We start from the raw sequence: 26813 nt of genomic DNA, 5'->3' as shown, positions 1-26813 counted from the left end.
CACTTGATGACAGCATTGCATAAGTAATGGGACTTTGCCTTCTGGATAAACACCAGGTTACGAGTCAACTCCTTCTGATGCAGCCAGATGCTCTTGGGTGGAGTCGGCGTTTGATTTAAAGCAACAGACTGGCTACACTAGCAGTTCCCTTGCTTTCTGGTGACTAGCATTAGCCAATCTCCAGACCTTGCCTTCTGGAACAATAAGATGTTAGAGGTCCACTCCTTCCCATGCACCGATAATATGCTGTTGGGTGGAGTCAGGGTTTTCTTTGAAGCAACAGACTGGCTAAACCCGCAGGCCCTTGTTGTCTGGTGATTAGTAGCCCACGCTCTCCCTGCCACTTTAGATCCGAGGTCAGGGAACACAAGCTCTCCTTTTGAAAGGGCTGTTTAGAGGTGAGGACAATCCACTGCTAACCAGCTGTAGCTAGAAGAAGAGCCTCCTTCACCCCTTTTTGGAGATATAGCTTCTGACTCCAGAATGCATCCACTCCTCATCAGCAATTTGCCCTTAACTTCCTCTCGCTTGCCTGGGAAGAGCCAAACCAGCTCTCCCTGGTGGTCTAGTGGCTAGGATTCAGCGCTCTCACCGCCGCGGCCCAGGTTCGATTCCCGGTCAGGGAAAAATCTTCTTTCTCCACCCAAAGCCAGCAGGTTTTCTGCTTCTTTCAGAACACTGGTAGTAGCTGGACACCGTCGTCTGGGCTTCTGCCTAGCAGAGCTGAAAAAGGTTTCGCCATCCATCCCAATGGCTTTCTCAGCTCCCATCAGCATTGTGAACCTTTTCCAGCCTTTATACCCACCTAGGCAACTCAGCCAGCTTAATACAAACACAATGACGGTGACATGAAATGCGTCAACGCCAGTCTCTGCTGCTTGATGTCGGTCTCTTTCTGAGAAGCCACTTTCTCAAAACCTTTGCCGCTTTCTTCCCAGACTCTGTCGACCATAGCCAAAGATGCTCGGAGGCACACTTGATGACAGCATTGCATAAGTAATGGGACTTTGGCTTCTGGATAAACACCAGGTTACGAGTCTACTCCTTCTGATGCAGCCAGATGCTCTTGGGTGGAGTCGGCGTTTGATTTAAAGCAACAGACTGGCTACACTAGCAGTTCCCTTGCTTTCTGGTGACTAGCATTAGCCAATCTCCAGACCTTGCCTTCTGGAACAATAAGATGTTAGAGGTCCACTCCTTCCCATGCACCGATAATATGCTGTTGGGTGGAGTCAGGGTTTTCTTTGAAGCAACAGACTGGCTAAACCCGCAGGCCCTTGTTGTCTGGTGATTAGTAGCCCATGCTCTCCCTGCCACTTTAGATCCGAGGTCAGGGAACACAAGATCTCCTTTTGAAAGGGCTGTTTAGAGGTGAGGACAATCCACTGCTAACCAGCTGTAGCTAGAAGAAGAGCCTCCTTCACCCCTTTTTGGAGATATTGCTTCTGACTCCAGAATGCATCCACTCCGCATCAGCAATTTGCCCTTGACTTCCTCTCGCTTGCCTGGGAAGAGCCAAACCAGCTCTCCCTGGTGGTCTAGTGGCTAGGATTCGGCGCTTTCTCCGCCGCAGCCCGGGTTCGATTCCCGGTCAGGGAAAAATTTTCTTTCTCCACCCAAAGCCAGCAGGTTTTCTGCTTCTTTCAGAACACTGGTAGTAGCTGGACACCGTAGTCTGGGCTTCTGCCTAGCAGAGCTGATAAAGGTTTCGCCATCCATCCCAATGGCTTTCTCAGCTCCAATCAGCACTGTGAACCTTTTCCAGCCTTTATACCCACCTGGCCAACTCAGCCAGCTTAATACAAACACAATGACGGTGACATGAAATGCGTCAACGCCAGTCTCTGCTGCTTGATGTGGGTCTCTTTCTGAGAAGCCACTTTCTCAAAACCTTTGCCGCTTTCTTCCCAGACTCTGTCGACCATAGCCAAAGATGCTCGGAGGCACACTTGATGACAGCATTGCATAAGTAATGGGACTTTGCCTTCTGGGTAAACACCAGGTTACGAGTCAACTCCTTCTGATGCAGCCAGATGCTCTTGGGTGGAGTCGGCGTTTGATTTAAAGCAACAGACTGGCTACACTAGCAGTTCCCTTGCTATCTGGTGACTAGCATTAGCCAATCTCCAGACCTTGCCTTCTGGAACAATAAGATGTTAGAGGTCCACTCCTTCCCATGCACCGATAATATGCTGTTGGGTGGAGTCAGGGTTTTCTTTGAAGCAACAGACTGGCTAAACCCGCAGGCCCTTGTTGTCTGGTGATTAGTAGCCCACGCTCTCCCTGCCACTTTAGATCCGAGGTCAGGGAACACAAGCTCTCCTTTTGAAAGGGCTGTTTAGAGGTGAGGACAATCCACTGCTAACCAGCTGTAGCTAGAAGAAGAGCCTCCTTCACCCCTTTTTGGAGATATTGCTTCTGACTCCAGAATGCATCCACTCCGCATCAGCAATTTGCCCTTGACTTCCTCCCGCTTGCCTGGGAAGAGCCAAACCAGCTCTCCCTGGTGGTCTAGTGGCTAGGATTCGGCGCTCTCACCGCCGCGGCCCGGGTTCGATTCCCGGTCAGGGAAAAATCTTCTTTCTCCACCTGAAGCCAGCAGGTTTTCTGCTTCTTTCAGAACACTGGTAGTAGCTGGACACCGTCGTCTGGGCTTCTGCCTAGCAGAGCTGAAAAAGGTTTCGCCATCCATCCCAATGGCTTTCTCAGCTCCAATCAGCATTGTGAACCTTTTCCAGCCTTTATACCCACCTGGCCAACTCAGCCAGCTTAATACAAACACAATGACGGTGACATGAAATGCGTCAACGCCAGTCTCTGCTGCTTGATGTCGGTCTCTTTCTGAGAAGCCACTTTCTCAAAACCGTTGCCGCTTTCTTCCCAGACTCTGTCGACCATAGCCAAAGATGCTCGGAGGCACACTTGATGACAGCATTGCATAAGTAATGGGACTTTGCCTTCTGGATAAACACCAGGTTACGAGTCAACTCCTTCTGATGCAGCCAGATGCTCTTGGGTGGAGTCGGCGTTTGATTTAAAGCAACAGACTGGCTACACTAGCAGTTCCCTTGCTTTCTGGTGACTAGCATTAGCCAATCTCCAGACCTTGCCTTCTGGAACAATAAGATGTTAGAGGTCCACTCCTTCCCATGCACCGATAATATGCTGTTGGGTGGAGTCAGGGTTTTCTTTGAAGCAACAGACTGGCTAAACCCGCAGGCCCTTGTTGTCTGGTGATTAGTAGCCCACGCTCTCCCTGCCACTTTAGATCCGAGGTCAGGGAACACAAGCTCTCCTTTTGAAAGGGCTGTTTAGAGGTGAGGACAATCCACTGCTAACCAGCTGTAGCTAGAAGAAGAGCCTCCTTCACCCCTTTTTGGAGATATTGCTTCTGACTCCAGAATGCATCCACTCCGCATCAGCAATTTGCCCTTGACTTCCTCTCGCTTGCCTGGGAAGAGCCAAACCAGCTCTCCCTGGTGGTCTAGTGGCTAGGATTCGGCGCTCTCACTGCCGCGGCCCGGGTTCGATTCCCGGTCAGGGAAAAATCTTCTTTCTCCACCCGAAGCCAGCAGGTTTTCTGCTTCTTTCAGAACACTGGTAGTAGCTGGACACCGTCGTCTGGGCTTCTGCCTAGCAGAGCTGAAAAAGGTTTCGCCATCCATCCCAATGGCTTTCTCAGCTCCAATCAGCATTGTGAACCTTTTCCAGCCTTTATACCCACCTGGCCAACTCAGCCAGCTTAATACAAACACAATGACGGTGACATGAAATGCGTCAACGCCAGTCTCTGCTGCTTGATGTCGGTCTCTTTCTGAGAAGCCACTTTCTCAAAACCTTTGCCGCTTTCTTCCCAGACTCTGTCGACCATAGCCAAAGATGCTCGGAGGCACACTTGATGACAGCATTGCATAAGTAATGGGACTTTGCCTTCTGGATAAACACCAGGTTACGAGTCAACTCCTTCTGATGCAGCCAGATGCTCTTGGGTGGAGTCGGCGTTTGATTTAAAGCAACAGACTGGCTACACTAGCAGTTCCCTTGCTTTCTGGTGACTAGCATTAGCCAATCTCCAGACCTTGCCTTCTGGAACAATAAGATGTTAGAGGTCCACTCCTTCCCATGCACCGATAATATGCTGTTGGGTGGAGTCAGGGTTTTCTTTGAAGCAACAGACTGGCTAAACCCGCAGGCCCTTGTTGTCTGGTGATTAGTAGCCCACGCTCTCCCTGCCACTTTAGATCCGAGGTCAGGGAACACAAGCTCTGCTTTTGAAAGGGCTGTTTAGAGGTGAGGACAATCCACTGCTAACCAGCTGTAGCTAGAAGAAGAGCCTCCTTCACCCCTTTTTGGAGATATTGCTTCTGACTCCATAATGCATTTACTCCGCATCAGCAATTTGCCCTTAACTTCCTCTCGCTTGCCTGGGAAGAGCCAAACCAGCTCTCCCTGGTGGTCTAGTGGCTAGGATTCGGCGCTCTCACCGCCGCGGCCCGGGTTCGATTCCCGGTCAGGGAAAAATCTTCTTTCTCCACCCGAAGCCAGCAGGTTTTCTGCTTCTTTCAGAACACTGGTAGTAGCTGGACACCGTCGTCTGGGCTTCTGCCTAGCAGAGCTGAAAATGGTTTCGCCATCCATCCCAATGGCTTTCTCAGCTCCAATCAGCATTGTGAACCTTTTCCAGCCTTTATACCCACCTGGCCAACTCAGCCAGCTTAATACAAACACAATGACGGTGACATGAAATGCGTCAACGCCAGTCTCTGCTGCTTGATGTCGGTCTCTTTCTGAGAAGCCACTTTCTCAAAACCTTTGCCGCTTTCTTCCCAGACTCTGTCGACCATAGCCAAAGATGCTCGGAGGCACACTTGATGACAGCATTGCATAAGTAATGGGACTTTGCCTTCTGGATAAACACCAGGTTACGAGTCAACTCCTTCTGATGCAGCCAGATGCTCTTGGGTGGAGTCGGCGTTTGATTTAAAGCAACAGACTGGCTACACTAGCAGTTCCCTTGCTTTCTGGTGACTAGCATTAGCCAATCTCCAGACCTTGCCTTCTGGAACAATAAGATGTTAGAGGTCCACTCCTTCCCATGCACCGATAATATGCTGTTGGGTGGAGTCAGGGTTTTCTTTGAAGCAACAGACTGGCTAAACCCGCAGGCCCTTGTTGTCTGGTGATTAGTAGCCCACGCTCTCCCTGCCACTTTAGATCCGAGGTCAGGGAACACAAGCTCTCCTTTTGAAAGGGCTGTTTAGAGGTGAGGACAATCCACTGCTAACCAGCTGTAGCTAGAAGAAGAGCCTCCTTCACCCCTTTTTGGAGATATTGCTTCTGACTCCAGAATGCATCCACTCCGCATCAGCAATTTGCCCTTGACTTCCTCTCGCTTGCCTGGGAAGAGCCAAACCAGCTCTCCCTGGTGGTCTAGTGGCTAGGATTCGGCGCTCTCACCGCCGCGGCCCGGGTTCGATTCCCGGTCAGGGAAAAATCTTCTTTCTCCACCCGAAGCCAGCAGGTTTTCTGCTTCTTTCAGAACACTGGTAGTAGCTGGACACCGTCGTCTGGGCTTCTGCCTAGCAGAGCTGAAAAAGGTTTTGCCATCCATCCCAATGGCTTTCTCAGCTCCAATCAGCATTGTGAACCTTTTCCAGCCTTTATACCCACCTGGCCAACTCAGCCAGCTTAATACAAACACAATGACGGTGACATGAAATGCGTCAACGCCAGTCTCTGCTGCTTGATGTCGGTCTCTTTCTGAGAAGCCACTTTCTCAAAACCGTTGCCGCTTTCTTCCCAGACTCTGTCGACCATAGCCAAAGATGCTCGGAGGCACACTTGATGACAGCATTGCATAAGTAATGGGACTTTGCCTTCTGGATAAACACCAGGTTACGAGTCAACTCCTTCTGATGCAGCCAGATGCTCTTGGGTGGAGTCGGCGTTTGATTTAAAGCAACAGACTGGCTACTCTAGCAGTTCCCTTGCTTTCTGGTGACTAGCATTAGCCAATCTCCAGACCTTGCCTTCTGGAACAATAAGATGTTAGAGGTCCACTCCTTCCCATGCACCGATAATATGCTGTTGGGTGGAGTCAGGGTTTTCTTTGAAGCAACAGACTGGCTAAACCCGCAGGCCCTTGTTGTCTGGTGATTAGTAGCCCACGCTCTCCCTGCCACTTTAGATCCGAGGTCAGGGAACACAAGCTCTCCTTTTGAAAGGGCTGTTTAGAGGTGAGGACAATCCACTGCTAACCAGCTGTAGCTAGAAGAAGAGCCTCCTTCACCCCTTTTTGGAGATATTGCTTCTGACTCCAGAATGCATCCACTCCGCATCAGCAATTTGCCCTTGACTTCCTCTCGCTTGCCTGGGAAGAGCCAATCCAGCTCTCCCTGGTGGTCTAGTGGCTAGGATTCGGCGCTCTCACCGCCGCGGCCTGGGTTCGATTCCCGGTCAGGGAAAAATCTTCTTTCTCCACCCGAAGCCAGCAGGTTTTCTGCTTCTTTCAGAACACTGGTAGTAGCTGGACACCGTCGTCTGGGCTTCTGCCTAGCAGAGCTGAAAAAGGTTTCGCCATCCATCCCAATGGCTTTCTCAGCTCCCATCAGCATTGTGAACCTTTTCCAGCCTTTATACCCACCTAGGCAACTCAGCCAGCTTAATACAAACACAATGACGGTGACATGAAATGCGTCAACGCCAGTCTCTGCTGCTTGATGTCGGTCTCTTTCTGAGAAGCCACTTTCTCAAAACCTTTGCCGCTTTCTTCCCAGACTCTGTCGACCATAGCCAAAGATGCTCGGAGGCACACTTGATGACAGCATTGCATAAGTAATGGGACTTTGCCTTCTGGATAAACACCAGGTTACGAGTCTACTCCTTCTGATGCAGCCAGATGCTCTTGGGTGGAGTCGGCGTTTGATTTAAAGCAACAGACTGGCTACACTAGCAGTTCCCTTGCTTTCTGGTGACTAGCATTAGCCAATCTCCAGACCTTGCCTTCTGGAACAATAAGATGTTAGAGGTCCACTCCTTCCCATGCAACGATAATATGCTGTTGGGTGGAGTCAGGGTTTTCTTTGAAGCAACAGACTGGCTAAACCCGCAGGCCCTTGTTGTCTGGTGATTAGTAGCCCATGCTCTCCCTGCCACTTTAGATCCGAGGTCAGGGAACACAAGCTCTCCTTTTGAAAGGGCTGTTTAGAGGTGAGGACAATCCACTGCTAACCAGCTGTAGCTAGAAGAAGAGCCTCCTTCACCCCTTTTTGGAGATATTGCTTCTGACTCCAGAATGCATCCACTCCGCATCAGCAATTTGCCCTTGACTTCCTCTCGCTTGCCTGGGAAGAGCCAAACCAGCTCTCCCTGGTGGTCTAGTGGCTAGGATTCGGCGCTTTCTCCGCCGCAGCCCGGGTTCGATTCCCGGTCAGGGAAAAATTTTCTTTCTCCACCCAAAGCCAGCAGGTTTTCTGCTTCTTTCAGAACACTGGTAGTAGCTGGACACCGTAGTCTGGGCTTCTGCCTAGCAGAGCTGATAAAGGTTTCGCCATCCATCCCAATGGCTTTCTCAGCTCCAATCAGCACTGTGAACCTTTTCCAGCCTTTATACCCACCTGGCCAACTCAGCCAGCTTAATACAAACACAATGACGGTGACATGAAATGCGTCAACGCCAGTCTCTGCTGCTTGATGTGGGTCTCTTTCTGAGAAGCCACTTTCTCAAAACCTTTGCCGCTTTCTTCCCAGACTCTGTCGACCATAGCCAAAGATGCTCGGAGGCACACTTGATGACAGCATTGCATAAGTAATGGGACTTTGCCTTCTGGGTAAACACCAGGTTACGAGTCAACTCCTTCTGATGCAGCCAGATGCTCTTGGGTGGAGTCGGCGTTTGATTTAAAGCAACAGACTGGCTACACTAGCAGTTCCCTTGCTATCTGGTGACTAGCATTAGCCAATCTCCAGACCTTGCCTTCTGGAACAATAAGATGTTAGAGGTCCACTCCTTCCCATGCACCGATAATATGCTGTTGGGTGGAGTCAGGGTTTTCTTTGAAGCAACAGACTGGCTAAACCCGCAGGCCCTTGTTGTCTGGTGATTAGTAGCCCACGCTCTCCCTGCCACTTTAGATCCGAGGTCAGGGAACACAAGCTCTCCTTTTGAAAGGGCTGTTTAGAGGTGAGGACAATCCACTGCTAACCAGCTGTAGCTAGAAGAAGAGCCTCCTTCACCCCTTTTTGGAGATATTGCTTCTGACTCCAGAATGCATCCACTCCGCATCAGCAATTTGCCCTTGACTTCCTCCCGCTTGCCTGGGAAGAGCCAAACCAGCTCTCCCTGGTGGTCTAGTGGCTAGGATTCGGCGCTCTCACCGCCGCGGCCCGGGTTCGATTCCCGGTCAGGGAAAAATCTTCTTTCTCCACCTGAAGCCAGCAGGTTTTCTGCTTCTTTCAGAACACTGGTAGTAGCTGGACACCGTCGTCTGGGCTTCTGCCTAGCAGAGCTGAAAAAGGTTTCGCCATCCATCCCAATGGCTTTCTCAGCTCCAATCAGCATTGTGAACCTTTTCCAGCCTTTATACCCACCTGGCCAACTCAGCCAGCTTAATACAAACACAATGACGGTGACATGAAATGCGTCAACGCCAGTCTCTGCTGCTTGATGTCGGTCTCTTTCTGAGAAGCCACTTTCTCAAAACCGTTGCCGCTTTCTTCCCAGACTCTGTCGACCATAGCCAAAGATGCTCGGAGGCACACTTGATGACAGCATTGCATAAGTAATGGGACTTTGCCTTCTGGATAAACACCAGGTTACGAGTCAACTCCTTCTGATGCAGCCAGATGCTCTTGGGTGGAGTCGGCGTTTGATTTAAAGCAACAGACTGGCTACACTAGCAGTTCCCTTGCTTTCTGGTGACTAGCATTAGCCAATCTCCAGACCTTGCCTTCTGGAACAATAAGATGTTAGAGGTCCACTCCTTCCCATGCACCGATAATATGCTGTTGGGTGGAGTCAGGGTTTTCTTTGAAGCAACAGACTGGCTAAACCCGCAGGCCCTTGTTGTCTGGTGATTAGTAGCCCACGCTCTCCCTGCCACTTTAGATCCGAGGTCAGGGAACACAAGCTCTCCTTTTGAAAGGGCTGTTTAGAGGTGAGGACAATCCACTGCTAACCAGCTGTAGCTAGAAGAAGAGCCTCCTTCACCCCTTTTTGGAGATATTGCTTCTGACTCCAGAATGCATCCACTCCGCATCAGCAATTTGCCCTTGACTTCCTCTCGCTTGCCTGGGAAGAGCCAAACCAGCTCTCCCTGGTGGTCTAGTGGCTAGGATTCGGCGCTCTCACTGCCGCGGCCCGGGTTCGATTCCCGGTCAGGGAAAAATCTTCTTTCTCCACCCGAAGCCAGCAGGTTTTCTGCTTCTTTCAGAACACTGGTAGTAGCTGGACACCGTCGTCTGGGCTTCTGCCTAGCAGAGCTGAAAAAGGTTTCGCCATCCATCCCAATGGCTTTCTCAGCTCCAATCAGCATTGTGAACCTTTTCCAGCCTTTATACCCACCTGGCCAACTCAGCCAGCTTAATACAAACACAATGACGGTGACATGAAATGCGTCAACGCCAGTCTCTGCTGCTTGATGTCGGTCTCTTTCTGAGAAGCCACTTTCTCAAAACCTTTGCCGCTTTCTTCCCAGACTCTGTCGACCATAGCCAAAGATGCTCGGAGGCACACTTGATGACAGCATTGCATAAGTAATGGGACTTTGCCTTCTGGATAAACACCAGGTTACGAGTCAACTCCTTCTGATGCAGCCAGATGCTCTTGGGTGGAGTCGGCGTTTGATTTAAAGCAACAGACTGGCTACACTAGCAGTTCCCTTGCTTTCTGGTGACTAGCATTAGCCAATCTCCAGACCTTGCCTTCTGGAACAATAAGATGTTAGAGGTCCACTCCTTCCCATGCACCGATAATATGCTGTTGGGTGGAGTCAGGGTTTTCTTTGAAGCAACAGACTGGCTAAACCCGCAGGCCCTTGTTGTCTGGTGATTAGTAGCCCACGCTCTCCCTGCCACTTTAGATCCGAGGTCAGGGAACACAAGCTCTGCTTTTGAAAGGGCTGTTTAGAGGTGAGGACAATCCACTGCTAACCAGCTGTAGCTAGAAGAAGAGCCTCCTTCACCCCTTTTTGGAGATATTGCTTCTGACTCCAGAATGCATCCACTCCGCATCAGCAATTTGCCCTTAACTTCCTCTCGCTTGCCTGGGAAGAGCCAAACCAGCTCTCCCTGGTGGTCTAGTGGCTAGGATTCGGCGCTCTCACCGCCGCGGCCCGGGTTCGATTCCCGGTCAGGGAAAAATCTTCTTTCTCCACCCGAAGCCAGCAGGTTTTCTGCTTCTTTCAGAACACTGGTAGTAGCTGGACACCGTCGTCTGGCCTTCTGCCTAGCAGAGCTGAAAATGGTTTCGCCATCCATCCCAATGGCTTTCTCAGCTCCAATCAGCATTGTGAACCTTTTCCAGCCTTTATACCCACCTGGCCAACTCAGCCAGCTTAATACAAACACAATGACGGTGACATGAAATGCGTCAACGCCAGTCTCTGCTGCTTGATGTCGGTCTCTTTCTGAGAAGCCACTTTCTCAAAACCTTTGCCGCTTTCTTCCCAGACTCTGTCGACCATAGCCAAAGATGCTCGGAGGCACACTTGATGACAGCATTGCATAAGTAATGGGACTTTGCCTTCTGGATAAACACCAGGTTACGAGTCAACTCCTTCTGATGCAGCCAGATGCTCTTGGGTGGAGTCGGCGTTTGATTTAAAGCAACAGACTGGCTACTCTAGCAGTTCCCTTGCTTTCTGGTGACTAGCATTAGCCAATCTCCAGACCTTGCCTTCTGGAACAATAAGATGTTAGAGGTCCACTCCTTCCCATGCAACGATAATATGCTGTTGGGTGGAGTCAGGGTTTTCTTTGAAGCAACAGACTGGCTAAACCCGCAGGCCCTTGTTGTCTGGTGATTAGTAGCCCATGCTCTCCCTGCCACTTTAGATCCGAGGTCAGGGAACACAAGCTCTCCTTTTGAAAGGGCTGTTTAGAGGTGAGGACAATCCACTGCTAACCAGCTGTAGCTAGAAGAAGAGCCTCCTTCACCCCTTTTTGGAGATATTGCTTCTGACTCCAGAATGCATCCACTCCGCATCAGCAATTTGCCCTTGACTTCCTCTCGCTTGCCTGGGAAGAGCCAAACCAGCTCTCCCTGGTGGTCTAGTGGCTAGGATTCGGCGCTTTCTCCGCCGCAGCCCGGGTTCGATTCCCGGTCAGGGAAAAATTTTCTTTCTCCACCCAAAGCCAGCAGGTTTTCTGCTTCTTTCAGAACACTGGTAGTAGCTGGACACCGTAGTCTGGGCTTCTGCCTAGCAGAGCTGATAAAGGTTTCGCCATCCATCCCAATGGCTTTCTCAGCTCCAATCAGCACTGTGAACCTTTTCCAGCCTTTATACCCACCTGGCCAACTCAGCCAGCTTAATACAAACACAATGACGGTGACATGAAATGCGTCAACGCCAGTCTCTGCTGCTTGATGTGGGTCTCTTTCTGAGAAGCCACTTTCTCAAAACCTTTGCCGCTTTCTTCCCAGACTCTGTCGACCATAGCCAAAGATGCTCGGAGGCACACTTGATGACAGCATTGCATAAGTAATGGGACTTTGCCTTCTGGGTAAACACCAGGTTACGAGTCAACTCCTTCTGATGCAGCCAGATGCTCTTGGGTGGAGTCGGCGTTTGATTTAAAGCAACAGACTGGCTACACTAGCAGTTCCCTTGCTATCTGGTGACTAGCATTAGCCAATCTCCAGACCTTGCCTTCTGGAACAATAAGATGTTAGAGGTCCACTCCTTCCCATGCACCGATAATATGCTGTTGGGTGGAGTCAGGGTTTTCTTTGAAGCAACAGACTGGCTAAACCCGCAGGCCCTTGTTGTCTGGTGATTAGTAGCCCACGCTCTCCCTGCCACTTTAGATCCGAGGTCAGGGAACACAAGCTCTCCTTTTGAAAGGGCTGTTTAGAGGTGAGGACAATCCACTGCTAACCAGCTGTAGCTAGAAGAAGAGCCTCCTTCACCCCTTTTTGGAGATATTGCTTCTGACTCCAGAATGCATCCACTCCGCATCAGCAATTTGCCCTTGACTTCCTCCCGCTTGCCTGGGAAGAGCCAAACCAGCTCTCCCTGGTGGTCTAGTGGCTAGGATTCGGCGCTCTCACCGCCGCGGCCCGGGTTCGATTCCCGGTCAGGGAAAAATCTTCTTTCTCCACCCGAAGCCAGCAGGTTTTCTGCTTCTTTCAGAACACTGGTAGTAGCTGGACACCGTCGTCTGGGCTTCTGCCTAGCAGAGCTGAAAAAGGTTTCGCCATCCATCCCAATGGCTTTCTCAGCTCCAATCAGCATTGTGAACCTTTTCCAGCCTTTATACCCACCTGGCCAACTCAGCCAGCTTAATACAAACACAATGACGGTGACATGAAATGCGTCAACGCCAGTCTCTGCTGCTTGATGTCGGTCTCTTTCTGAGAAGCCACTTTCTCAAAACCTTTGCCGCTTTCTTCCCAGACTCTGTCGACCATAGCCAAAGATGCTCGGAGGCACACTTGATGACAGCATTGCATAAGTAATGGGACTTTGCCTTCTGGATAAACACCAGGTTACGAGTCAACTCCTTCTGATGCAGCCAGATGCTCTTGGGTGGAGTCGGCGTTTGATTTAAAGCAACAGACTGGCTACACTAGCAGTTCCCTTGCTTTCTGGTGACTAGCATTAGCCAATCTCCAGACCTTGCCTTCTGGAACAATAAGATGTTAGAGGTCCACTCCTTCCCATGCACCGATAATATGCTGTTGGGTGGAGTCAGGGTTTTCTTTGAAGCAACAGACTGGCTAAACCCGCAGGCCCTTGTTGTCTGGTGATTAGTAGCCCACGCTCTCCCTGCCACTTTAGATCCGAGGTCAGGGAACACAAGCTCTGCTTTTGAAAGGGCTGTTTAGAGGTGAGGACAATCCACTGCTAACCAGCTGTAGCTAGAAGAAGAGCCTCCTTCACCCCTTTTTGGAGATATTGCTTCTGACTCCAGAATGCATCCACTCCGCATCAGCAATTTGCCCTTAACTTCCTCTCGCTTGCCTGGGAAGAGCCAAACCAGCTCTCCCTGGTGGTCTAGTGGCTAGGATTCGGCGCTCTCACCGCCGCGGCCCGGGTTCGATTCCCGGTCAGGGAAAAATCTTCTTTCTCCACCCGAAGCCAGCAGGTTTTCTGCTTCTTTCAGAACACTGGTAGTAGCTGGACACCGTCGTCTGGGCTTCTGCCTAGCAGAGCTGAAAATGGTTTCGCCATCCATCCCAATGGCTTTCTCAGCTCCAATCAGCATTGTGAACCTTTTCCAGCCTTTATACCCACCTGGCCAACTCAGCCAGCTTAATACAAACACAATGACGGTGACATGAAATGCGTCAACGCCAGTCTCTGCTGCTTGATGTCGGTCTCTTTCTGAGAAGCCACTTTCTCAAAACCTTTGCCGCTTTCTTCCCAGACTCTGTCGACCATAGCCAAAGATGCTCGGAGGCACACTTGATGACAGCATTGCATAAGTAATGGGACTTTGCCTTCTGGATAAACACCAGGTTACGAGTCAACTCCTTCTGATGCAGCCAGATGCTCTTGGGTGGAGACGGCGTTTGATTTAAAGCAACAGACTGGCTACACTAGCAGTTCCCTTGCTTTCTGGTGACTAGCATTAGCCAATCTCCAGACCTTGCCTTCTGGAACAATAAGATGTTAGAGGTCCACTCCTTCCCATGCACCAATAATATGCTGTTGGGTGGAGTCAGGGTTTTCTTTGAAGCAACAGACTGGCTAAACCCGCAGGCCCTTGTTGTCTGGTGATTAGTAGCCCACGCTCTCCCTGCCACTTTAGATCCGAGGTCAGGGAACACAAGCTCTCCTTTTGAAAGGGCTGTTTAGAGGTGAGGACAATCCACTGCTAACCAGCTGTAGCTAGAAGAAGAGCCTCCTTCACCCCTTTTTGGAGATATTGCTTCTGACTCCAGAATGCATCCACTCCGCATCAGCAATTTGCCCTTGACTTCCTCTCGCTTGCCTGGGAAGAGCCAAACCAGCTCTCCCTGGTGGTCTAGTGGCTAGGATTCGGCGCTCTCACCGCCGCGGCCCGGGTTCGATTCCTGGTCAGGGAAAAATCTTCTTTCTCCACCCGAAGCCAGCAGGTTTTCTGCTTCTTTCAGAACACTGGTAGTAGCTGGACACCGTCGTCTGGGCTTCTGCCTAGCAGAGCTGAAAAAGGTTTTGCCATCCATCCCAATGGCTTTCTCAGCTCCAATCAGCATTGTGAACCTTTTCCAGCCTTTATACCCACCTGGCCAACTCAGCCAGCTTAATACAAACACAATGACGGTGACATGAAATGCGTCAACGCCAGTCTCTGCTGCTTGATGTCGGTCTCTTTCTGAGAAGCCACTTTCTCAAAACCTTTGCCGCTTTCTTCCCAGACTCTGTCGACCATAGCCAAAGATGCTCGGAGGCACACTTGATGACAGCATTGCATAAGTAATGGGACTTTGCCTTCTGGATAAACACCAGGTTACGAGTCAACTCCTTCTGATGCAGCCAGATGCTCTTGGGTGGAGTCGGCGTTTGATTTAAAGCAACAGACTGGCTACTCTAGCAGTTCCCTTGCTTTCTGGTGACTAGCATTAGCCAATCTCCAGACCTTGCCTTCTGGAACAATAAGATGTTAGAGGTCCACTCCTTCCCATGCACCGATAATATGCTGTTGGGTGGAGTCAGGGTTTTCTTTGAAGCAACAGACTGGCTAAACCCGCAGGCCCTTGTTGTCTGGTGATTAGTAGCCCACGCTCTCCCTGCCACTTTAGATCCGAGGTCAGGGAACACAAGCTCTCCTTTTGAAAGGGCTGTTTAGAGGTGAGGACAATCCACTGCTAACCAGCTGTAGCTAGAAGAAGAGCCTCCTTCACCCCTTTTTGGAGATATTGCTTCTGACTCCAGAATGCATCCACTCCGCATCAGCAATTTGCCCTTGACTTCCTCTCGCTTGCCTGGGAAGAGCCAAACCAGCTCTCCCTGGTGGTCTAGTGGCTAGGATTCGGCGCTCTCACCGCCGCGGCCTGGGTTCGATTCCCGGTCAGGGAAAAATCTTCTTTCTCCACCCGAAGCCAGCAGGTTTTCTGCTTCTTTCAGAACACTGGTAGTAGCTGGACACCGTCGTCTGGGCTTCTGCCTAGCAGAGCTGAAAAAGGTTTCGCCATCCATCCCAATGGCTTTCTCAGCTCCAATCAGCATTGTGAACCTTTTCCAGCCTTTATACCCACCTGGCCAACTCAGCCAGCTTAATACAAACACAATGACGGTGACATGAAATGCGTCAACGCCAGTCTCTGCTGCTTGATGTCGGTCTCTTTCTGAGAAGCCACTTTCTCAAAACCTTTGCCGCTTTCTTCCCAGACTCTGTCGACCATAGCCAAAGATGCTCGGAGGCACACTTGATGACAGCATTGCATAAGTAATGGGACTTTGCCTTCTGGATAAACACCAGGTTACGAGTCAACTCCTTCTGATGCAGCCAGATGCTCTTGGGTGGAGTCGGCGTTTGATTTAAAGCAACAGACTGGCTACACTAGCAGTTCCCTTGCTTTCTGGTGACTAGCATTAGCCAATCTCCAGACCTTGCCTTCTGGAACAATAAGATGTTAGAGGTCCACTCCTTCCCATGCACCGATAATATGCTGTTGGGTGGAGTCAGGGTTTTCTTTGAAGCAACAGACTGGCTAAACCCGCAGGCCCTTGTTGTCTGGTGATTAGTAGCCCACGCTCTCCCTGCCACTTTAGATCCGAGGTCAGGGAACACAAGCTCTCCTTTTGAAAGGGCTGTTTAGAGGTGAGGACAATCCACTGCTAACCAGCTGTAGCTAGAAGAAGAGCCTCCTTCACCCCTTTTTGGAGATATAGCTTCTGACTCCAGAATGCATCCACTCCTCATCAGCAATTTGCCCTTAACTTCCTCTCGCTTGCCTGGGAAGAGCCAAACCAGCTCTCCCTGGTGGTCTAGTGGCTAGGATTCAGCGCTCTCACCGCCGCGGCCCAGGTTCGATTCCCGGTCAGGGAAAAATCTTCTTTCTCCACCCAAAGCCAGCAGGTTTTCTGCTTCTTTCAGAACACTGGTAGTAGCTGGACACCGTCGTCTGGGCTTCTGCCTAGCAGAGCTGAAAAAGGTTTCGCCATCCATCCCAATGGCTTTCTCAGCTCCCATCAGCATTGTGAACCTTTTCCAGCCTTTATACCCACCTAGGCAACTCAGCCAGCTTAATACAAACACAATGACGGTGACATGAAATGCGTCAACGCCAGTCTCTGCTGCTTGATGTCGGTCTCTTTCTGAGAAGCCACTTTCTCAAAACCTTTGCCGCTTTCTTCCCAGACTCTGTCGACCATAGCCAAAGATGCTCGGAGGCACACTTGATGACAGCATTGCATAAGTAATGGGACTTTGCCTTCTGGATAAACACCAGGTTACGAGTCTACTCCTTCTGATGCAGCCAGATGCTCTTGGGTGGAGTCGGCGTTTGATTTAAAGCAACAGACTGGCTACACTAGCAGTTCCCTTGCTTTCTGGTGACTAGCATTAGCCAATCTCCAGACCTTGCCTTCTGGAACAATAAGATGTTAGAGGTCCACTCCTTCCCATGCACCGATAATATGCTGTTGGGTGGAGTCAGGGTTTTCTTTGAAGCAACAGACTGGCTAAACCCGCAGGCCCTTGTTGTCTGGTGATTAGTAGCCCATGCTCTCCCTGCCACTTTAGATCCGAGGTCAGGGAACACAAGCTCTCCTTTTGAAAGGGCTGTTTAGAGGTGAGGACAATCCACTGCTAACCAGCTGTAGCTAGAAGAAGAGCCTCCTTCACCCCTTTTTGGAGATATTGCTTCTGACTCCAGAATGCATCCACTCCGCATCAGCAATTTGCCCTTGACTTCCTCTCGCTTGCCTGGGAAGAGCCAAACCAGCTCTCCCTGGTGGTCTAGTGGCTAGGATTCGGCGCTTTCTCCGCCGCAGCCCGGGTTCGATTCCCGGTCAGGGAAAAATTTTCTTTCTCCACCCAAAGCCAGCAGGTTTTCTGCTTCTTTCAGAACACTGGTAGTAGCTGGACACCGTAGTCTGGGCTTCTGCCTAGCAGAGCTGATAAAGGTTTCGCCATCCATCCCAATGGCTTTTTCAGCTCCAATCAGCATTGTGAACCTTTTCCAGCCTTTATACCCACCTGGCCAACTCAGCCAGCTTAATACAAACACAATGACGGTGACATGAAATGCGTCAACGCCAGTCTCTGCTGCTTGATGTGGGTCTCTTTCTGAGAAGCCACTTTCTCAAAACCTTTGCCGCTTTCTTCCCAGACTCTGTCGACCATAGCCAAAGATGCTCGGAGGCACACTTGATGACAGCATTGCATAAGTAATGGGACTTTGCCTTCTGGATAAACACCAGGTTACGAGTCAACTCCTTCTGATGCAGCCAGATGCTCTTGGGTGGAGTCGGCGTTTGATTTAAAGCAACAGACTGGCTACACTAGCAGTTCCCTTGCTATCTGGTGACTAGCATTAGCCAATCTCCAGACCTTGCCTTCTGGAACAATAAGATGTTAGAGGTCCACTCCTTCCCATGCACCGATAATATGCTGTTGGGTGGAGTCAGGGTTTTCTTTGAAGCAACAGACTGGCTAAACCCGCAGGCCCTTGTTGTCTGGTGATTAGTAGCCCACGCTCTCCCTGCCACTTTAGATCCGAGGTCAGGGAACACAAGCTCTCCTTTTGAAAGGGCTGTTTAGAGGTGAGGACAATCCACTGCTAACCAGCTGTAGCTAGAAGAAGAGCCTCCTTCACCCCTTTTTGGAGATATTGCTTCTGACTCCAGAATGCATCCACTCCGCATCAGCAATTTGCCCTTGACTTCCTCCCGCTTGCCTGGGAAGAGCCAAACCAGCTCTCCCTGGTGGTCTAGTGGCTAGGATTCGGCGCTCTCACCGCCGCGGCCCGGGTTCGATTCCCGGTCAGGGAAAAATCTTCTTTCTCCACCTGAAGCCAGCAGGTTTTCTGCTTCTTTCAGAACACTGGTAGTAGCTGGACACCGTCGTCTGGGCTTCTGCCTAGCAGAGCTGAAAAAGGTTTCGCCATCCATCCCAATGGCTTTCTCAGCTCCAATCAGCATTGTGAACCTTTTCCAGCCTTTATACCCACCTGGCCAACTCAGCCAGCTTAATACAAACACAATGACGGTGACATGAAATGCGTCAACGCCAGTCTCTGCTGCTTGATGTCGGTCTCTTTCTGAGAAGCCACTTTCTCAAAACCTTTGCCGCTTTCTTCCCAGACTCTGTCGACCATAGCCAAAGATGCTCGGAGGCACACTTGATGACAGCATTGCATAAGTAATGGGACTTTGCCTTCTGGATAAACACCAGGTTACGAGTCAACTCCTTCTGATGCAGCCAGATGCTCTTGGGTGGAGTCGGCGTTTGATTTAAAGCAACAGACTGGCTACACTAGCAGTTCCCTTGCTTTCTGGTGACTAGCATTAGCCAATCTCCAGACCTTGCCTTCTGGAACAATAAGATGTTAGAGGTCCACTCCTTCCCATGCACCGATAATATGCTGTTGGGTGGAGTCAGGGTTTTCTTTGAAGCAACAGACTGGCTAAACCCGCAGGCCCTTGTTGTCTGGTGATTAGTAGCCCACGCTCTCCCTGCCACTTTAGATCCGAGGTCAGGGAACACAAGCTCTGCTTTTGAAAGGGCTGTTTAGAGGTGAGGACAATCCACTGCTAACCAGCTGTAGCTAGAAGAAGAGCCTCCTTCACCCCTTTTTGGAGATATTGCTTCTGACTCCAGAATGCATCCACTCCGCATCAGCAATTTGCCCTTAACTTCCTCTCGCTTGCCTGGGAAGAGCCAAACCAGCTCTCCCTGGTGGTCTAGTGGCTAGGATTCGGCGCTCTCACCGCCGCGGCCCGGGTTCGATTCCCGGTCAGGGAAAAATCTTCTTTCTCCACCCGAAGCCAGCAGGTTTTCTGCTTCTTTCAGAACACTGGTAGCAGCTGGACACCGTCGTCTGGGCTTCTGCCTAGCAGAGCTGAAAATGGTTTCGCCATCCATCCCAATGGCTTTCTCAGCTCCAATCAGCATTGTGAACCTTTTCCAGCCTTTATACCCACCTGGCCAACTTAGCCAGCTTAATACAAACACAATGACGGTGACATGAAATGCGTCAACGCCAGTCTCTGCTGCTTGATGTCGGTCTCTTTCTGAGAAGCCACTTTCTCAAAACCTTTGCCGCTTTCTTCCCAGACTCTGTCGACCATAGCCAAAGATGCTCGGAGGCACACTTGATGACAGCATTGCATAAGTAATGGGACTTTGCCTTCTGGATAAACACCAGGTTACGAGTCAACTCCTTCTGATGCAGCCAGATGCTCTTGGGTGGAGTCGGCGTTTGATTTAAAGCAACAGACTGGCTACACTAGCAGTTCCCTTGCTTTCTGGTGACTAGCATTAGCCAATCTCCAGACCTTGCCTTCTGGAACAATAAGATGTTAGAGGTCCACTCCTTCCCATGCACCGATAATATGCTGTTGGGTGGAGTCAGGGTTTTCTTTGAAGCAACAGACTGGCTAAACCCGCAGGCCCTTGTTGTCTGGTGATTAGTAGCCCACGCTCTCCCTGCCACTTTAGATCCGAGGTCAGGGAACACAAGCTCTGCTTTTGAAAGGGCTGTTTAGAGGTGAGGACAATCCACTGCTAACCAGCTGTAGCTAGAAGAAGAGCCTCCTTCACCCCTTTTTGGAGATATTGCTTCTGACTCCAGAATGCATCCACTCCGCATCAGCAATTTGCCCTTAACTTCCTCTCGCTTGCCTGGGAAGAGCCAAACCAGCTCTCCCTGGTGGTCTAGTGGCTAGGATTCGGCGCTCTCACCGCCGCGGCCCGGGTTCGATTCCCGGTCAGGGAAAAATCTTCTTTCTCCACCCGAAGCCAGCAGGTTTTCTGCTTCTTTCAGAACACTGGTAGCAGCTGGACACCGTCGTCTGGGCTTCTGCCTAGCAGAGCTGAAAATGGTTTCGCCATCCATCCCAATGGCTTTCTCAGCTCCAATCAGCATTGTGAACCTTTTCCAGCCTTTATACCCACCTGGCCAACTCAGCCAGCTTAATACAAACACAATGACGGTGACATGAAATGCGTCAACGCCAGTCTCTGCTGCTTGATGTCGGTCTCTTTCTGAGAAGCCACTTTCTCAAAACCTTTGCCGCTTTCTTCCCAGACTCTGTCGACCATAGCCAAAGATGCTCGGAGGCACACTTGATGACAGCATTGCATAAGTAATGGGACTTTGCCTTCTGGATAAACACCAGGTTACGAGTCAACTCCTTCTGATGCAGCCAGATGCTCTTGGGTGGAGACGGCGTTTGATTTAAAGCAACAGACTGGCTACACTAGCAGTTCCCTTGCTTTCTGGTGACTAGCATTAGCCAATCTCCAGACCTTGCCTTCTGGAACAATAAGATGTTAGAGGTCCACTCCTTCCCATGCACCGATAATATGCTGTTGGGTGGAGTCAGGGTTTTCTTTGAAGCAACAGACTGGCTAAACCCGCAGGCCCTTGTTGTCTGGTGATTAGTAGCCCACGCTCTCCCTGCCACTTTAGATCCGAGGTCAGGGAACACAAGCTCTCCTTTTGAAAGGGCTGTTTAGAGGTGAGGACAATCCACTGCTAACCAGCTGTAGCTAGAAGAAGAGCCTCCTTCACCCCTTTTTGGAGATATTGCTTCTGACTCCAGAATGCATCCACTCCGCATCAGCAATTTGCCCTTGACTTCCTCTCGCTTGCCTGGGAAGAGCCAAACCAGCTCTCCCTGGTGGTCTAGTGGCTAGGATTCGGCGCTCTCACCGCCGCGGCCAGGGTTCGATTCCTGGTCAGGGAAAAATCTTCTTTCTCCACCCGAAGCCAGCAGGTTTTCTGCTTCTTTCAGAACACTGGTAGTAGCTGGACACCGTCGTCTGGGCTTCTGCCTAGCAGAGCTGATAAAGGTTTCGCCATCCATCCCAATGGCTTTCTCAGCTCCAATCAGCATTGTGAACCTTTTCCAGCCTTTATACCCACCTGGCCAACTCAGCCAGCTTAATACAAACACAATGACGGTGACATGAAATGCGTCAACGCCAGTCTCTGCTGCTTGATGTCGGTCTCTTTCTGAGAAGCCACTTTCTCAAAACCTTTGCCCCTTTCTTCCCAGACTCTGTCGACCATAGCCAAAGATGCTTGGAGGCACACTTGATGACAGCATTGCATATGTAATGGGACTTTGCCTTCTGGATAAACACCAGGTTACGAGTCAACTCCTTCTGATGCAGCCAGATGCTCTTGGGTGGAGTCGGCGTTTGATTTAAAGCAACAGACTGGCTACACTAGTAGTTCCCTTGCTTTCTGGTGACTAGCATTAGCCAATCTCCAGACCTTGCCTTCTGGAACAATAAGATGTTAGAGGTCCACTCCTTCCCATGCACCGATAATATGCTGTTGGGTGGAGTCAGGGTTTTCTTTGAAGCAACAGACTGGCTAAACCCGCAGGCCCTTGTTGTCTGGTGATTAGTAGCCCACGCTCTCCCTGCCACTTTAGATCCGAGGTCAGGGAACACAAGCTCTCCTTTTGAAAGGGCTGTTTAGAGGTGAGGACAATCCACTGCTAACCAGCTGTAGCTAGAAGAAGAGCCTCCTTCACCCCTTTTTGGAGATATTGCTTCTGACTCCAGAGTGCATCCACTCCGCATCAGCAATTTGCCCTTAACTTCCTCTCGCTTGCCTGGGAAGAGCCAAACCAGCTCTCCCTGGTGGTCTAGTGGCTAGGATTCGGCGCTCTCACCGCCGCGGCCCGGGTTCGATTCCCGGTCAGGGAAATTCTTCTTTCTCCACCCGAAGCCAGCAGGTTTTCTGCTTCTTTCAGAACACTGGTAGTAGCTGGACACCGTCGTCTGGGCTTCTGCCTAGCAGAGCTGAAAAAGGTTTCGCCATCCATCCCAATGGCTTTCTCAGCTCCAATCAGCATTGTGAACCTTTTCCAGCCTTTATACCCACCTGGCCAACTCAGCCAGCTTAATACAAACACAATGACGGTGACATGAAATGCGTCAACGCCAGTCTCTGCTGCTTGATGTCGGTCTCTTTCTGAGAAGCCACTTTCTCAAAACCTTTGCCGCTTTCTTCCCAGACTCTGTCGACCTTAGCCAAAGATGCTCGGAGGCACACTTGATGACAGAATTGCATAAGTAATGGGACTTTGCCTTCTGGATAAACACCAGGTTACGAGTCAACTCCTTCTGATGCAGCCAGATGCTCTTGGGTGGAGTCGGCGTTTGATTTAAAGCAACAGACTGGCTACACTAGTAGTTCCCTTGCTTTCTGGTGACTAGCATTAGCCAATCTCCAGACCTTGCCTTCTGGAACAATAAGATGTTAGAGGTCCACTCCTTCCCATGCACCGATAATATGCTGTTGGGTGGAGTCAGGGTTTTCTTTGAAGCAACAGACTGGCTAAACCCGCAGGCCCTTGTTGTCTGGTGATTAGTAGCCCACGCTCTCCCTGCCACTTTAGATCCGAGGTCAGGGAACACAAGCTCTCCTTTTGAAAGGGCTGTTTAGAGGTGAGGACAATCCACTGCTAACCAGCTGTAGCTAGAAGAAGAGCCTCCTTCACCCCTTTTTGGAGATATAGCTTCTGACTCCAGAATGCATCCACTCCGCATCAGCAATTTGCCCTTAACTTCCTCTCGCTTGCCTGGGAAGAGCCAAACCAGCTCTCCCTGGTGGTCTAGTGGCTAGGATTCGGCGCTCTCACCGCCGCGGCCCGGGTTCGATTCCCGGTCAGGGAAAAATCTTCTTTCTCCACCCAAAGCCAGCAGGTTTTCTGCTTCTTTCAGAACACTGGTAGTAGCTGGACACCGTTGTCTGGGCTTCTGCCTAGCAGAGCTGAAAAAGGTTTCGCCATCCATCCCAATGGCTTTCTCAGCTCCAATCAGCATTGTGAACCTTTTCCTGCCTTTATACCCACCTGGCCAACTCAGCCAGCTTAATACAAACACAATGACGGTGACATGAAATGCGTCAACGCCAATCTCTGCTGCTTGATGTCGGTCTCTTTCTGAGAAGCCACTTTCTCAAAACCTTTGCCGCTTTCTTCCCAGACTCTGTCGACCATAGCCAAAGATGCTCGGAGGCACACTTGATGACAGCATTGCATAAGTAATGGGACTTTGCCTTCTGGATAAACACCAGGTTACGAGTCAACTCTTTCTGATGCAGCCAGATGCTCTTGGGTGGAGTCGGCGTTTGATTTAAAGCAACAGACTGGCTACACTAGCAGTTCCCTTGCTTTCTGGTGACTAGCATTAGCCAATCTCCAGACCTTGCCTTCTGGAACAATAAGATGTTAGAGGTCCACTCCTTCCCATGCACCGATAATATGCTGTTGGGTGGAGTCAGGGTTTTCTTTGAAGCAACAGACTGGCTAAACCCGCAGGCCCTTGTTGTCTGGTGATTAGTAGCCCACGCTCTCCCTGCCACTTTAGATCCGAGGTCAGGGAACACAAGCTCTCCTTTTGAAAGGGCTGTTTAGAGGTGAGGACAATCCACTGCTAACCAGCTGTAGCTAGAAGAAGAGCCTCCTTCACCCCTTTTTGGAGATATAGCTTCTGACTCCAGAATGCATCCACTCCGCATCAGCAATTTGCCCTTAACTTCCTCTCGCTTGCCTGGGAAGAGCCAAACCAGCTCTCCCTGGTGGTCTAGTGGCTAGGATTCGGCGCTCTCACCGCCGCGGCCCGGGTTCGATTCCCGGTCAGGGAAAAATCTTCTTTCTCCACCCAAAGCCAGCAGGTTTTCTGCTTCTTTCAGAACACTGGTAGTAGCTGGACACCGTTGTCTGGGCTTCTGCCTAGCAGAGCTGAAAAAGGTTTCGCCATCAATCCCAATGGCTTTCTCAGCTCCCATCAGCATTGTGAACCTTTTCCAGCCTTTATACCCACCTGGCCAAATCAGCCAGCTTAATACAAACACAATGACGGTGACATGAAATGCGTCAACGCCAGTCTCTGCTGCTTGATGTCGGTCTCTTTCTGAGAAGCCACTTTCTCAAAACCTTTGCCGCTTTCTTCCCAGACTCTGTCGACCATAGTCATAGATGCTCGGAGGCACACTTGATGACAGCATTGCATAAGTAATGGGACTTTGCCTTCTGGATAAACACCAGGTTACGAGTCTACTCCTTCTGATGCAGCCAGATGCTCTTGGGTGGAGTCGGCGTTTGATTTAAAGCAACAGACTGGCTACTCTAGCAGTTCCCTTGCTTTCTGGTGACTAGCATTAGCCAATCTCCAGACCTTGCCTTCTGGAACAATAAGATGTTAGAGGTCCACTCCTTCCCATGCACCGATAATATGCTGTTGGGTGGAGTCAGGGTTTTCTTTGAAGCAACAGACTGGCTAAACCCGCAGGCCCTTGTTGTCTGGTGATTAGTAGCCCACGCTCTCCCTGCCACTTTAGATCCGAGGTCAGGGAACACAAGCTCTCCTTTTGAAAGGGCTGTTTAGAGGTGAGGACAATCCACTGCTAACCAGCTGTAGCTAGAAGAAGAGCCTCCTTCACCCCTTTTTGGAGATATTGCTTCTGACTCCAGAATGCATCCACTCCGCATCAGCAATTTGCCCTTGACTTCCTCTCGCTTGCCTGGGAAGAGCCAAACCAGCTCTCCCTGGTGGTCTAGTGGCTAGGATTCGGCGCTTTTCCAGCCTTTATACCCACCTGGCCAACTCAGCCAGCTTAATACAAACACAATGACGGTGACATGAAATGCGTCAACGCCAGTCTCTGCTGCTTGATGTCGGTCTCTTTCTGAGAAGCCACTTTCTCAAAACCTTTGCCGCTTTCTTCCCAGACTCTGTCGACCATAGCCAAAGATGCTCGGAGGCACACTTGATGACAGCATTGCATAAGTAATGGGACTTTGCCTTCTGGATAAACACCAGGTTACGAGTCAACTCTTTCTGATGCAGCCAGATGCTCTTGGGTGGAGTCGGCGTTTGATTTAAAGCAACAGACTGGCTACACTAGCAGTTCCCTTGCTTTCTGGTGACTAGCATTAGCCAATCTCCAGACCTTGCCTTCTGGAACAATAAGATGTTAGAGGTCCACTCCTTCCCATGCACCGATAATATGCTGTTGGGTGGAGTCAGGGTTTTCTTTGAAGCAACAGACTGGCTAAACCCGCAGGCCCTTGTTGTCTGGTGATTAGTAGCCCACGCTCTCCCTGCCACTTTAGATCCGAGGTCAGGGAACACAAGCTCTCCTTTTGAAAGGGCTGTTTAGAGGTGAGGACAATCCACTGCTAACCAGCTGTAGCTAGAAGAAGAGCCTCCTTCACCCCTTTTTGGAGATATAGCTTCTGACTCCAGAATGCATCCACTCCGCATCAGCAATTTGCCCTTAACTTCCTCTCGCTTGCCTGGGAAGAGCCAAACCAGCTCTCCCTGGTGGTCTAGTGGCTAGGATTCGGCGCTCTCACCGCCGCGGCCCGGGTTCGATTCCCGGTCAGGGAAAAATCTTCTTTCTCCACCCAAAGCCAGCAGGTTTTCTGCTTCTTTCAGAACACTGGTAGTAGCTGGACACCGTTGTCTGGGCTTCTGCCTAGCAGAGCTGAAAAAGGTTTCGCCATCCATCCCAATGGCTTTCTCAGCTCCCATCAGCATTGTGAACCTTTTCCAGCCTTTATACCCACCTGGCCAACTCAGCCAGCTTAATACAAACACAATGACGGTGACATGAAATGCGTCAACGCCAGTCTCTGCTGCTTGATGTCGGTCTCTTTCTGAGAAGCCACTTTCTCAAAACCTTTGCCGCTTTCTTCCCAGACTCTGTCGACCATAGCCATAGATGCTCGGAGGCACACTTGATGACAGCATTGCATAAGTAATGGGACTTTGCCTTCTGGATAAACACCAGGTTACGAGTCTACTCCTTCTGATGCAGCCAGATGCTCTTGGGTGGAGTCGGCGTTTGATTTAAAGCAACAGACTGGCTACTCTAGCAGTTCCCTTGCTTTCTGGTGACTAGCATTAGCCAATCTCCAGACCTTGCCTTCTGGAACAATAAGATGTTAGAGGTCCACTCCTTCCCATGCACCGATAATATGCTGTTGGGTGGAGTCAGGGTTTTCTTTGAAGCAACAGACTGGCTAAACACGCAGGCCCTTGTTGTCTGGTGATTAGTAGCCCACGCTCTCCCTGCCACTTTAGATCCGAGGTCAGGGAACACAAGCTCTCCTTTTGAAAGGGCTGTTTAGAGGTGAGGACAATCCACTGCTAACCAGCTGTAGCTAGAAGAAGAGCCTCCTTCACCCCTTTTTGGAGATATTGCTTCTGACTCCAGAATGCATCCACTCCGCATCAGCAATTTGCCCTTGACTTCCTCCCGCTTGCCTGGGAAGAGCCAAACCAGCTCTCCCTGGTGGTCTAGTGGCTAGGATTCGGCGCTCTCACCGCCGCGGCCCGGGTTCGATTCCCGGTCAGGGAAAAATCTTCTTTCTCCACCTGAAGCCAGCAGGTTTTCTGCTTCTTTCAGAACACTGGTAGTAGCTGGACACCGTCGTCTGGGCTTCTGCCTAGCAGAGCTGAAAAAGGTTTCGCCA

The 26813-nt window shown here is 50.5% G+C and overlaps 24 non-coding genes across 24 annotated transcripts; all 24 read left to right on the top strand.

Annotated features, from left to right (window-relative positions):
- Nucleotides 1-1527: 1527 nt before the first annotated feature.
- TRNAE-UUC (transfer RNA glutamic acid (anticodon UUC)) lies at nucleotides 1528-1599 on the top strand. The gene has a single exon. It is a non-coding gene; the product is annotated as a tRNA-Glu (tRNA).
- Nucleotides 1600-2500: 901 nt separating this feature from the next.
- On the top strand, nucleotides 2501-2572 carry TRNAE-CUC (transfer RNA glutamic acid (anticodon CUC)). The gene has a single exon. It is a non-coding gene; the product is annotated as a tRNA-Glu (tRNA).
- Nucleotides 2573-3473: 901 nt separating this feature from the next.
- TRNAE-CUC (transfer RNA glutamic acid (anticodon CUC)) lies at nucleotides 3474-3545 on the top strand. Its single transcript has one exon. It is a non-coding gene; the product is annotated as a tRNA-Glu (tRNA).
- A 901-nt stretch (nucleotides 3546-4446) lies between these two features.
- On the top strand, nucleotides 4447-4518 carry TRNAE-CUC (transfer RNA glutamic acid (anticodon CUC)). Its single transcript has one exon. It is a non-coding gene; the product is annotated as a tRNA-Glu (tRNA).
- Nucleotides 4519-5419: 901 nt separating this feature from the next.
- On the top strand, nucleotides 5420-5491 carry TRNAE-CUC (transfer RNA glutamic acid (anticodon CUC)). Its single transcript has one exon. It is a non-coding gene; the product is annotated as a tRNA-Glu (tRNA).
- A 901-nt stretch (nucleotides 5492-6392) lies between these two features.
- Nucleotides 6393-6464, top strand: TRNAE-CUC (transfer RNA glutamic acid (anticodon CUC)). The gene has a single exon. It is a non-coding gene; the product is annotated as a tRNA-Glu (tRNA).
- A 901-nt stretch (nucleotides 6465-7365) lies between these two features.
- Nucleotides 7366-7437, top strand: TRNAE-UUC (transfer RNA glutamic acid (anticodon UUC)). Its single transcript has one exon. It is a non-coding gene; the product is annotated as a tRNA-Glu (tRNA).
- A 901-nt stretch (nucleotides 7438-8338) lies between these two features.
- On the top strand, nucleotides 8339-8410 carry TRNAE-CUC (transfer RNA glutamic acid (anticodon CUC)). The gene has a single exon. It is a non-coding gene; the product is annotated as a tRNA-Glu (tRNA).
- A 901-nt stretch (nucleotides 8411-9311) lies between these two features.
- On the top strand, nucleotides 9312-9383 carry TRNAE-CUC (transfer RNA glutamic acid (anticodon CUC)). The gene has a single exon. It is a non-coding gene; the product is annotated as a tRNA-Glu (tRNA).
- A 901-nt stretch (nucleotides 9384-10284) lies between these two features.
- Nucleotides 10285-10356, top strand: TRNAE-CUC (transfer RNA glutamic acid (anticodon CUC)). Its single transcript has one exon. It is a non-coding gene; the product is annotated as a tRNA-Glu (tRNA).
- A 901-nt stretch (nucleotides 10357-11257) lies between these two features.
- Nucleotides 11258-11329, top strand: TRNAE-UUC (transfer RNA glutamic acid (anticodon UUC)). The gene has a single exon. It is a non-coding gene; the product is annotated as a tRNA-Glu (tRNA).
- A 901-nt stretch (nucleotides 11330-12230) lies between these two features.
- TRNAE-CUC (transfer RNA glutamic acid (anticodon CUC)) lies at nucleotides 12231-12302 on the top strand. Its single transcript has one exon. It is a non-coding gene; the product is annotated as a tRNA-Glu (tRNA).
- A 901-nt stretch (nucleotides 12303-13203) lies between these two features.
- Nucleotides 13204-13275, top strand: TRNAE-CUC (transfer RNA glutamic acid (anticodon CUC)). The gene has a single exon. It is a non-coding gene; the product is annotated as a tRNA-Glu (tRNA).
- Nucleotides 13276-14176: 901 nt separating this feature from the next.
- On the top strand, nucleotides 14177-14248 carry TRNAE-CUC (transfer RNA glutamic acid (anticodon CUC)). The gene has a single exon. It is a non-coding gene; the product is annotated as a tRNA-Glu (tRNA).
- A 901-nt stretch (nucleotides 14249-15149) lies between these two features.
- Nucleotides 15150-15221, top strand: TRNAE-CUC (transfer RNA glutamic acid (anticodon CUC)). Its single transcript has one exon. It is a non-coding gene; the product is annotated as a tRNA-Glu (tRNA).
- Nucleotides 15222-17095: 1874 nt separating this feature from the next.
- TRNAE-UUC (transfer RNA glutamic acid (anticodon UUC)) lies at nucleotides 17096-17167 on the top strand. The gene has a single exon. It is a non-coding gene; the product is annotated as a tRNA-Glu (tRNA).
- Nucleotides 17168-18068: 901 nt separating this feature from the next.
- On the top strand, nucleotides 18069-18140 carry TRNAE-CUC (transfer RNA glutamic acid (anticodon CUC)). The gene has a single exon. It is a non-coding gene; the product is annotated as a tRNA-Glu (tRNA).
- A 901-nt stretch (nucleotides 18141-19041) lies between these two features.
- On the top strand, nucleotides 19042-19113 carry TRNAE-CUC (transfer RNA glutamic acid (anticodon CUC)). The gene has a single exon. It is a non-coding gene; the product is annotated as a tRNA-Glu (tRNA).
- A 901-nt stretch (nucleotides 19114-20014) lies between these two features.
- Nucleotides 20015-20086, top strand: TRNAE-CUC (transfer RNA glutamic acid (anticodon CUC)). The gene has a single exon. It is a non-coding gene; the product is annotated as a tRNA-Glu (tRNA).
- Nucleotides 20087-21960: 1874 nt separating this feature from the next.
- TRNAE-CUC (transfer RNA glutamic acid (anticodon CUC)) lies at nucleotides 21961-22032 on the top strand. The gene has a single exon. It is a non-coding gene; the product is annotated as a tRNA-Glu (tRNA).
- Nucleotides 22033-22932: 900 nt separating this feature from the next.
- TRNAE-CUC (transfer RNA glutamic acid (anticodon CUC)) lies at nucleotides 22933-23004 on the top strand. The gene has a single exon. It is a non-coding gene; the product is annotated as a tRNA-Glu (tRNA).
- Nucleotides 23005-23905: 901 nt separating this feature from the next.
- On the top strand, nucleotides 23906-23977 carry TRNAE-CUC (transfer RNA glutamic acid (anticodon CUC)). The gene has a single exon. It is a non-coding gene; the product is annotated as a tRNA-Glu (tRNA).
- Nucleotides 23978-25653: 1676 nt separating this feature from the next.
- Nucleotides 25654-25725, top strand: TRNAE-CUC (transfer RNA glutamic acid (anticodon CUC)). Its single transcript has one exon. It is a non-coding gene; the product is annotated as a tRNA-Glu (tRNA).
- A 901-nt stretch (nucleotides 25726-26626) lies between these two features.
- TRNAE-CUC (transfer RNA glutamic acid (anticodon CUC)) lies at nucleotides 26627-26698 on the top strand. Its single transcript has one exon. It is a non-coding gene; the product is annotated as a tRNA-Glu (tRNA).
- Nucleotides 26699-26813: the final 115 nt, after the last annotated feature.

The sequence above is a fragment of the Staurois parvus genome, unplaced genomic scaffold, assembly GCF_062004578.1.
Source record: "Staurois parvus isolate SC_StPar_1 unplaced genomic scaffold, SC_StPar_1.0 ptg001181l, whole genome shotgun sequence".
NCBI lineage: Eukaryota > Metazoa > Chordata > Amphibia > Anura > Ranidae > Staurois > Staurois parvus.
Note: the sequence above shows the minus strand (reverse complement) of the source record. Positions and strands in the feature narration are given on the sequence as shown.